The following is a 10,022-nucleotide window of genomic DNA, read 5'->3' as shown; positions in this document are numbered from 1 at the left end:
AAGAAATGGAGTAAGTTTACCAATTCAATCGGATCAAAATGGCATTGCTCTTCTCCCCCCCCTCCCCCCAAATTCTTCTTCTCTTCGGGGCAGTAACTCTCCTCACTCTCTCTGTATCTTTTGTTTCAAAAGGTGAGGGTTTCAAAATCTCTCTCCCTCTCACCGTGGCTTTTGCCACTTTCTTTATTTATTTATTTTTATTTTTATTTTAAAAGTTGTGTGGACTCTACTTGAAGTTGGAGACCTACCAACAGTATTCATGACTTCTTATTCGTCTGTATAATTTGTGAAATAATATTATGTTGATTCATAATAAAGTATAAACTATTAGCTTCTACTCATAATTAAAATAGACTCAAATTATATTTTAAATTAAATAAATAAAAATATTATATACATATAAAAAATCAATTATTATGTATTTGTATATAAATATATATATTATTTAATTTATTTTTAATTTATATTTTATATTCTGGTATATATATTCTGTACGAGTAGTTAATTTAATAACTAATTTTTTGTGTATAATAACATAATTGTTAGATGAAATATGAGTTTGCAGTATAATGAAAATTATTTTTAGTGGCGGTAATAACATAATGACTATTATATATTACAATAGTAATTATATATTTTTTGTAGTCACTAAAATATCTTTATCAGTAATTATATAATTGCAACTAAAATCTTTTAGCGATAAAACATAAAATGATTAATGTCTAATTGTCGATAAATATATTAACAATTATTTTTATTAACGCCACAAGCAAAATAAATACCCACTAAAAACGATTATTCTAATAGTGTTAGTAGCGGTGTTCTATATAATAAATTATGGCTATGAAGACGTTTAGTAACTACATGATTCTTATTAGATATTATGTATATAAAGAATAATGTTAGGCAACTAATTCTTTTTAGTCAGTATCAATTAATTTTTTTAAAATTATTTTATTTAATTTAAATTTTAGATCATAAATCACAAGACTTTAACTTAAATTTTAAATTATAAAATTAAATACTAAAATTGAATAATATTGACTAACTAAAAATTAGTTTTTTTTTTATATTTTTTTATATATAAAATTTAAATTTATGTCCTAAAACACAGAATATAAAATATAATAATTCTCTTTTAATTTGCTCCAAATAAAGATATTTCGGTAAGTTTTTCTTAAAATACGCATATCATGTGCCAATTACCCAACACAGCCTACAAGTAATCAAGTAGACACGTACATCACAACTCACTTTATTTAATTTTCTTTGAGGGATTCTTCTTTAATGAGATTGTGATGACAAAAACATGTAAACGCAATCAGAGCTTGCATTGAGACGTATGTATGAAGACTTTAGGTAAAAAGAATTAATTAATTATTACACACGTAATGCTTAGAAAGGTAGCTGAAATTAAATTAATGGCGAAAGTCATGTGGTACAGGCAGTATATGCATAATTCCTGTATAATGGGAAGAGTGAACAGAGTTAAGGATATGGCATCTCGTCATTCATGAACATGGACGATGATTTGATAGTGGCAAGTGGCAGTGTAATCTTTACTTAGTTTGTCAAAGCTTCTAGACTGATTTAGTTGTTATCATCATATCAACAGTTTCAGAAATATTAAAACGTATTAGTATATGTTGTTAGAAAAAAATTAGTTATTAATTAATTGTTATATATTCGTGTATATTTATATGTTATTTTTTAGAACTTTTTAAATTAAATATTATATAACTAGAATAGTTAAATGTTTCACAACGAAATAGTTAAATTATAGATTGGTATTGTTTCAGTTCCAAAAATTCTTACTTATATTCAAAATCGTCCTAAATAGTTTTTTTATTTTTAAAATTGTCCCTAATATTATAATTATTTTCATTTTCAAAAATTTCCAAACAAAGCTATTTTTTTTTTCAAGCATCTTCGCCAAGAATGGATCTCAGAAGTTACTATTTGAGAATTAGAGTAGATACCATATCAAATTTAGCTATGTAGCTTAAGCAACGAAAAATCTGATAAAACTTACTGAAGAGACACTACAAAAAAATTTAGTAATTACGGTAGTTTTTTAGAGATTTTATGATGGTTTGAATTGTCATTATTACTTTGAACGGCGTTTAAAAAAAATCGCCCTAATTTGAAATGTCATTTGGTTATTACGGTAGTTTTTGAGTTGGGTTAAAACGGCGGTTCAAATCGCCGTTATTTCCAAATAAAACGGCATTTTTTGTTAGTTAAAACGGTAGGTCAAACCGTCGTTATTTCTAGACAAAACGGCACTTTTGTTGGTTAAAACGGCAGTTCAAACTGTCGTTATTTTCAAATAAAACGATTTTGGTTGGTTAAAATGGCGTTTCATGTTGTTTAAAACAGCATTATTTATTATTTGAAAGTGATAGTTTAAAGCCGCTTTTTTTACTGAGTTAAAATAGCGCTTTAATTGTTTAGCATGGCAATTACAAGCCGGCGTTTTTACCGGATAAAAATAACATTTTTTATCGTTTGAAAATATAGTTTTAACCATCATTTTTATTATGTTAAACAAACAATTTTTTGTTTAAAATTTTACAATAACAAAAAATCATAACCCATAAACAAAATATTATGTAACTCAATATTATGTGACTCAAGAAATCATAATTAAATATTGAAGATTGATTTATAAGTTAATTAACATATTCTTAATGGTCACAATGATGCATTCTAAATTTTTAAAATGCCCTTCAGAACGACCAACTCTCATTAGAGCAAGGCTTCTCTTGCTCTTCTGCTAAAGTTGTTCTTCAATTATTTAATTATGACACTATATATAGAATTCATAGAATATCCATAACGATGATCATCATCATCTACTTTGAGGTTGTTGAACTTGTTTCTCCGATCTTTGGGATGAAAGAATGGCATCAATGGCTTCTTTTACTTGAGAGATATCAGAAATTTTTCCACCTTGAACAGGCCAAAATTCATTAACTGCCAACACCTTCACCATCAACAATAATAACAGAGAAAATTAAACATGTCAGTGCCTATTTCAGTTCATATATAGCACTTAAGAATTCATGTATTAAGACACTATAAGTCTCACCTTTACTTGAAGCTGAAGAAACTTCACATAGCTAATTGCTTTCTCCAGCATTGTAACCAAATCAACCTTAAAAATTCACTTCTAGAGTTAGAATACTTTGGAGCCATTGAAAACTAGTTCTTGTAGTATCTTGAGCCGCTCACTTATCCTCTCTTTTGTATCCTGTGAGACAAATATTCTAATAATCAACACTGAATCTCATCATATTTTAATCTTTGCTTAATTTGCAATTAAAATTGTATCTAGCTAAAATAAATTGACTTAACATTGAAGCAAACCTTAGCAGCAACACTTTGAGGATCCTTGAATGTTCCTGACTTGTTGGATTTTGGCATTTTACTCTCATCTGTGCATTGCTTCTTGGAAGCTTTCATTTTCTCAGTTTGCTGCAAATTAAACACAAAAACTGACCTCAATCTCCATTCAAATTTCACAAAGTTTCTATAAGAACTAGTTTTGAAAATGAAACAGAAAATAAGAGGCCTTAAAGAAGCAATAATTAATACCATTGAAATTCACTTTTTGGATAGTGGTTCTTGAAGTGTAGGGTCTTGGATGCTATGAGCAGGTATAGTTTGTTGAGAGTAGAGCCAACCATATGATGAACTCTCACCATGTAATTGCTTCTCTTTTGCATTGTTGACTATAGTGTTGTAGCTACTACTAGAAGACTAGAAGCAACTTGAATCCTGCACCGATCGTAGCTCTGAAGTGCTTCTTAGACTAATCTGACTCCATTGATGATGCAGATTATTGTCCCAAACATTAGTGTCATCTTTCATGTAGCTGTTTACCCATAAACTTTGTAACAAAGTTCCTAAAGCAATTTATTGTTGTAAAGTTTTTGGTTCAATCTATTAAATTATAAAAAAAAGTTTAGAACTTTTTGTAACATTAAGATGTTTCAAAGGACTTGAAAAACACAATTTTATTCAAACATAGAGTGCAATAAGTGCATTATTACTAAATGTTTGTAAAAAGAAACTGTTCACCCTTCCAGTCCAGTCTCTTGGAATGGAGATTTTATAATAATATATTAGTTCTTGAAAATGATGATTTCAAGTACAAAATGATATTATAAATAGCACATACTTCGCCATCATTAAGAAAAATGCTAGAAGCATATAAAAAAGTAATAGAAAACAATAATAGCAAAGTGACTGACTATGGAATAACTTAAACAGATGAAAAAGGGTAGCAGTCATATACCTTTGACTTGCTGACATCTGCGATAACAATACTAGGAATGCCAATAAGGACGAATACAAAGATGATCTAAAATATAGATCTAGATATCTGTAGTAGTAGACATCTCAGATTAAATAATTACAAAATTCTTATCACCAAAGTAATATATAATAAAAAATATATTATTCAGATTATTCTCTAATTGAAATTAGATTTCAAGCAAGATTTACTGTTAAGTAAAGACAACTAACCTCCAACAGTTTAAGTTGAGCTGTGAATGCTTAATGAGCGGATATTTTATACACTTTTTGGCATCACTTTCATATAGTTTTTAGTAGTTTTTATTAAGTTTTTATTGAGTTTTTATAGGTTTTAGTGTTAAAATCATATTTCTGGATTCTACTATGAGTTTTTGTATTTTTGGACAATTTCAGGTATTTTCTGGCTGAAATTGAGGAGCTGGAGCAGAAGTCTGATTCAGAGACAGAGAAAGCACTGCAGATGATGTCCAAATCTGACCTGCCTGCATTCAGAAGAGCTTTTCTGGAGCTACAGAAGTCTAAATGGAGCGCTCTCAGTGGCTATAGAAATATGACTTCCAGAGCTTTCCAGCAATATATAATAGTCCATACTTTGCTTCGAATTAGAAGGCCCAAAACTGGCGTCCAACGCCAACTACCTACCCCCTTCCAGGCGTCCAACGCCCAAAGTGCAGAGACCAATGTACAAATGCCCAAAGAGGACCTCCTAGCTGGCGTTCCATGCCCCAGAGACCTCATAGCACGTGGATCTCATCAAAGCTCAGCACAAACACTCACCAAGTGGGCCTTAGAAGTGGATTTTAGCACTAAATAAACTGTTTTACCCTTACTAGTCATTTGTTTAGTATTTAAGGGATTTTATTTATGTAATTCAGACAATCTTCAATTCAGGAGAGCATCATACACGTTTACATTGTGTTTTATCTTTAGTATGAGTTTCTAAACCTCCTAGGTTCAGGGGAGGAGCCCTGCTGAGTTCTATGAATTAATAAAAGTATTACTGTTTCTTCTTCGATCCATGTTTGATCTATCTCTAAGATGTATAATCCGATCTTCATCGGGTGAATATGATGATATGACAAATTAGCACTGTTCATCACATTAAGACGAACGTGCCTGACAAACACTCGTGTCTACTTGGGTTCGTGTGAATACGTGACTGGAAAGCACGATCCAACATCTATGTTTATGCATCTCTTAGACGGCTAATCCACGACTTCGTTGGGGACTTCTCGAGACATTAGTTCAGCTAATTTCTGGGGAGATTAGGGTCTCCGTGGTATAGGCTAGAATCCTTAGAAGCAGCATCCTCTAATCCGGAAGATTCGACCTTGTCTATGGCATTTTGAGTAGGATGGCCAAGAGAATGGACTGCTATGCGCTTCACCCTTCGTCAGATTGGATGACCATGGCCAATGGCGTTCAATCTGTAGCAGAGGAAATCAATGACCACGGCCCATGGCGTTGATCACATATAGCCTACCATGGAAGAAGATCATTCACAAGCAAAGAAGACAGTAGTACCAGAGTTAATTCAGAAAGACAAAGTAACTCTAACTCTCAACTCTATTCCTATTACTAATTTTTAATATATACAATATATTCCTTTCATGAATTGCCCTTGCATCAATCCAACAACCTTCTGATCTGCCTGACTAAGACCTGCAAGACAACCATAGCTTGCTTCAAACCACAATCCTCGTGGGATCGACCCTGACTCGCTCAGGTATTACTTAAACGACCCAGTGCACTTGCTGGTACAACAGTACGAAAGTGTGGGGATTCGTGCTACCAAGTTTTTGGTGCCGTTACCGGGGATTGTTGAGTTTGGACAAACTGACGGATTGTCCTGCTCCCTAGATCAGGTAATTTTTATTTTTGTTAAGTTCTTGATTTTGATTTTCTTTTTTTCAAATTTTCGAAAAATTTTAAAAATCTTATTCAAAAATATTTTTCTTTTCTTTGTTCAATTTTTGTTCTTGGTATTGAGTCTTGCATGTTCTTCTTTTCTGTTTTTCAATTACAAAAATTTTAAAACTCTTTCAAAAATCTTTTTTCATATAGTTTATTTTTGAGCTTCCTTAGCTTTCTGTTTGAGAGTCTTTGTTTGTGTTCTTGATTAAGTCCTTTATTTTCTTCTTCAATTTTTGAAAATCATAAAACTTTTTCAAAAAATATTTTTATTTTTCTTGTTTAATATTTGTTCTTAGTTTGAGTCTTTTTGTTTTGTTCTTGTTGGGTTTTTCGTCCCTTTTGAGTTTTTCTTTCAAAAATTTTCAAAAATACTTTCTTTGTTTAATTCTTGTGTCAAGTCTTTAAGTTTGGTGTTTTCTTGTTATTTTTTATTCAATTTTTGGAAATATTTATTTGGTTTTCTAAAACTTTTAAGTTTGGTGTTCTTTTTATGTTCTTGTGTTCTTTGAGTCTTTGAATTTTGTTCTTTGTGTTCTTGTGAGTCTTCAAAATGTTCTTGAGTGTTTTTTGTGTTTTGATCTTAAAATTTTTAAGTTTGGTGTCCCTTAGTGTTTCTCTCAAAAAATTTTCGAAAATCAAGGGTGCTAGATCTAAAAATTTTAAGTTTTGCGTCTTTGGTGTGTTTTTCTCTTTCATCATAAATTAAAAAAATTAAAAAAATATCTTTTCTATTTTTCTTTTCACCTAATTTTCGAAAATCTTAATAAAAAAAATTCAGATTTCAATTTTAAATTTTTATCTTATCATATCTTAGTTGTCAAGTTTTCAAAAATCTAATCTTTTTCAAAAATCTTATCCTTTTCTTATCTTTTTCAAAATTTAAAAATCTTATCTTATCTTTTTCAAATTTTAAAATTTAAGAATTCAAATTTCAAATTTTAAAAATCATATCTTTTTCAAAATCGAATTTCAAAATCTTATCTTTTTTTAAAACCTTTTTCAAATCTTTTTAATTTCATATCTTATCTTACTTCTTATCTTATTTTAAATTTAAATCTTTTCTTGTCTTCTATCTTATTTGTGTTTTAAATCTTTTCTTAATTAATATATTATCTTCTCTCTCTTCTTTTTCAAAACCTCCTAACTAAATCTTCTCTTCTTAATTTTCGAAAACAATATCTTATCTTCTCTCTCTTATTTTTCAAAACCTCATAACTAACTCTTCCGTCCTTAATTTTTGAAAATAATATCTTCTTCTTTCTCTCATCTTTTTCAAAACCACCTAACTAACTCTCATCTCTCTTAATTTTCAAAAACTTCTTCATCTTATCTCTCTTCTATTTTCGAAAATTCACTAACCAATTTTAAATTCTTTTTAAATTAATTAACTTAATTTTTGAAAATTAAATAAATAAATAAATAAAAATAAAAATATTTTAATTCTCATTTACTTTTTCTATTTATACTTCTCTTCTTCTCACATCTCTATTATTCGACTTCTCACCTTCTCTCATCTTCCATATTCACTTTTTCTATCTTCTTTTATTTACTCTTATCCACTATTTCCAAAGTATTTTTCTTCTACTTCTTTTACTTCTTTTCTTTCTTCTTCTTCTTTCTTCACATCTGACTCTAAAGAGGAACTTCTTGTCTATTGGCATAGAAAGTCTTCTTCTTTTCTATCTTTTCTTTTTCTTCTTGTTTATGACCAGGAACAGGGATAAAGAACCCTTATTGACTCCTGATCCTGAATTTGAGAAGACTCTGAGGAGGCGTTTACAACAAGCTAAAGCACAACACTCCGGAAGAGACCTTTCAGAAAGTTTTGAACAAGAAACAGAGGACATGGCCGAACCACAAGAGGAGCCTAGAAAGGTCCTTGGTGACTTCTCTATGCCTACCTCTGACTTTTATGGCAGAAGCATCGCAGTACCTGCCATTAGAGCTAACGATTTTGAGCTTAAGCCTCAGTTAGTCTCTCTTCTGCAGTAGAACTACAAATTTTATGGATTTCTATTGGAAGATCTACATCAGTTCTTGGCAGAATTTTTACAGATCTGTGATACTATAAAGACTAATGGAGTTGTTCCTGAAGTCTACAAGTTGATGCTCTTTTCCTTTGCAGTAAGAGACAGAGTTAAGCTATGGTTGGATGCCCAACCTAGAGAGAGTCTTCACTCTTGGAAAAAGCTGGTTAATGCTTTTCTGGCTAAATTCTTTCCTCTTCAAAGGATGAGCAAGATTAGAGTGAAAGTTCAAATCTTCAGACAAAGAGAAGGTGAATCCCTCTATGAAGCTTGAGAAAGATACAAGTAGCTGATCAGGAAATGTCCTCCTGACATGCTCTCAGAATGGTCTATCATAGGCGTGTTCTACGATGGCCTGTTTGAGATATCCAAGATTTTCTTAGATAGCTCTGCAGGTGGATCCCTCCACTTGAAGAAAACACCTGCAGAAGCAAGAGAACTCATTGAAATGGTTGCTAACAACCAGTTCATGTACACTTCTAAAAGAAATCCTGTAAACCATGGAATTTCTTAGAAGAAAGGAGTTCATGAAATTGAGACTCTGAATGCCATCTTGGCTCAGAATAAGATCTTGACCCAACAGGTCAACATGATCTCTCAACATCTAACTGGGATGCAAACTGCAGCTGGCAGTACTCAGGAAGCTTTTCCTGAAGAAGAAGCTTATGATCCTGAGTAACCCACCATGAAAGAGGTGAATTACATGGGAGAACCCTATAGAAACACTTACAACCCTTCATGGAGGAACCCTCCCAATCTTTCATGGAAAGATCAACAGAAATCTCAGCAAGGTTTCAATAACAATCAAGGTGGTAGGAACCATAATAGGTTCAATAACAGACTACCATTCTCATCTTCTCAAGGGAATATGGAAACCTCTAAGCAGAGCCTCTCTGACTTAGTTACTCTGGTTTCCAACCTCTTTAAGACCACTCATAGTTTCATTAATGAAACAAGGTCCTCCATTAGAAACTTGGAGGTGCAAGTTGGTCAACTGAGCAAGAGGATCCCTGAGATTCCTCCTGAAACTCTTTCCAGTAATACTGAGGTTAATCCTAGAGAAGAGTGCAAGGCCATAACCATGTAAGACATGGCTGAATCAGAGGAGATTGGGAAGGCATTGAACGCCAGTGAAGAAGCCTTCACTTGGCGTTCAACGCCCACAATGGCAGCAAGCCTGGCGCTGAACGCCAGTGAGGAAGCCCTCACTGGGCGTTCAATTCCTATCCTGGCAGCAGAGCTGGCATTGAACGCCAGCCAGGGAACACTGGCTGGGCGTTCAACGCCCAAACACCCAGACTTCCTAGTGTTGAACGCTAGTGAAGAACCCTCACTGGGCGTTCAATGCCCACTTACCCAGGGAAGCTGGCATTGAACGCCAGCAAGGACATCCCTGCTGGGCGTTCAACGCCCAAAATGCTAGAGAGACTGGCGTTTAACGCCAGTTAGGGTGGACAGCAAGGGTGTTCAACGCCCAATAAGCTGACAGAGCTGGCGTTGAATGCCAGCCCAAGCACACCCTTTAAGTGCCTGAATTCCACTCAAGAACCCTCTAGCCTAGAACCAAAGGAAACCATAAAGACTATTGAGGTTCCTTTGAATGTACTTCTACAGTGCATGAGTTCTAATGACTACCCATCCTCAGGTGAGGATGAAGATACTAGGGAAGAGCAAGTTGCTCGGTACCTAAGAGCTCTTATGAAGATGAATGCCAAGATATTTGGTACAAAGCCTCTGGAGGAAGAACCTTTACTGCTTACC

At 32.8% G+C, this 10,022-nt stretch overlaps 1 pseudogene; it reads right to left on the bottom strand.

The window, feature by feature from the left end:
• Nucleotides 1-2,851: 2,851 nt before the first annotated feature.
• On the bottom strand, nucleotides 2,852-4,317 carry LOC148576118 (putative transcription factor bHLH086; annotated as a pseudogene).
• Nucleotides 4,318-10,022: the final 5,705 nt, after the last annotated feature.

The sequence above is a fragment of the Arachis ipaensis genome, chromosome B1 (assembly GCF_059453495.1).
Source record: "Arachis ipaensis isolate K30076 ecotype BB chromosome B1, ASM5945349v1, whole genome shotgun sequence".
Lineage (NCBI taxonomy): Eukaryota > Viridiplantae > Streptophyta > Magnoliopsida > Fabales > Fabaceae > Arachis > Arachis ipaensis.
The sequence above is the reverse complement of the archived record's forward strand: the minus strand, read 5'-3'. Positions and strand labels throughout refer to the sequence as shown.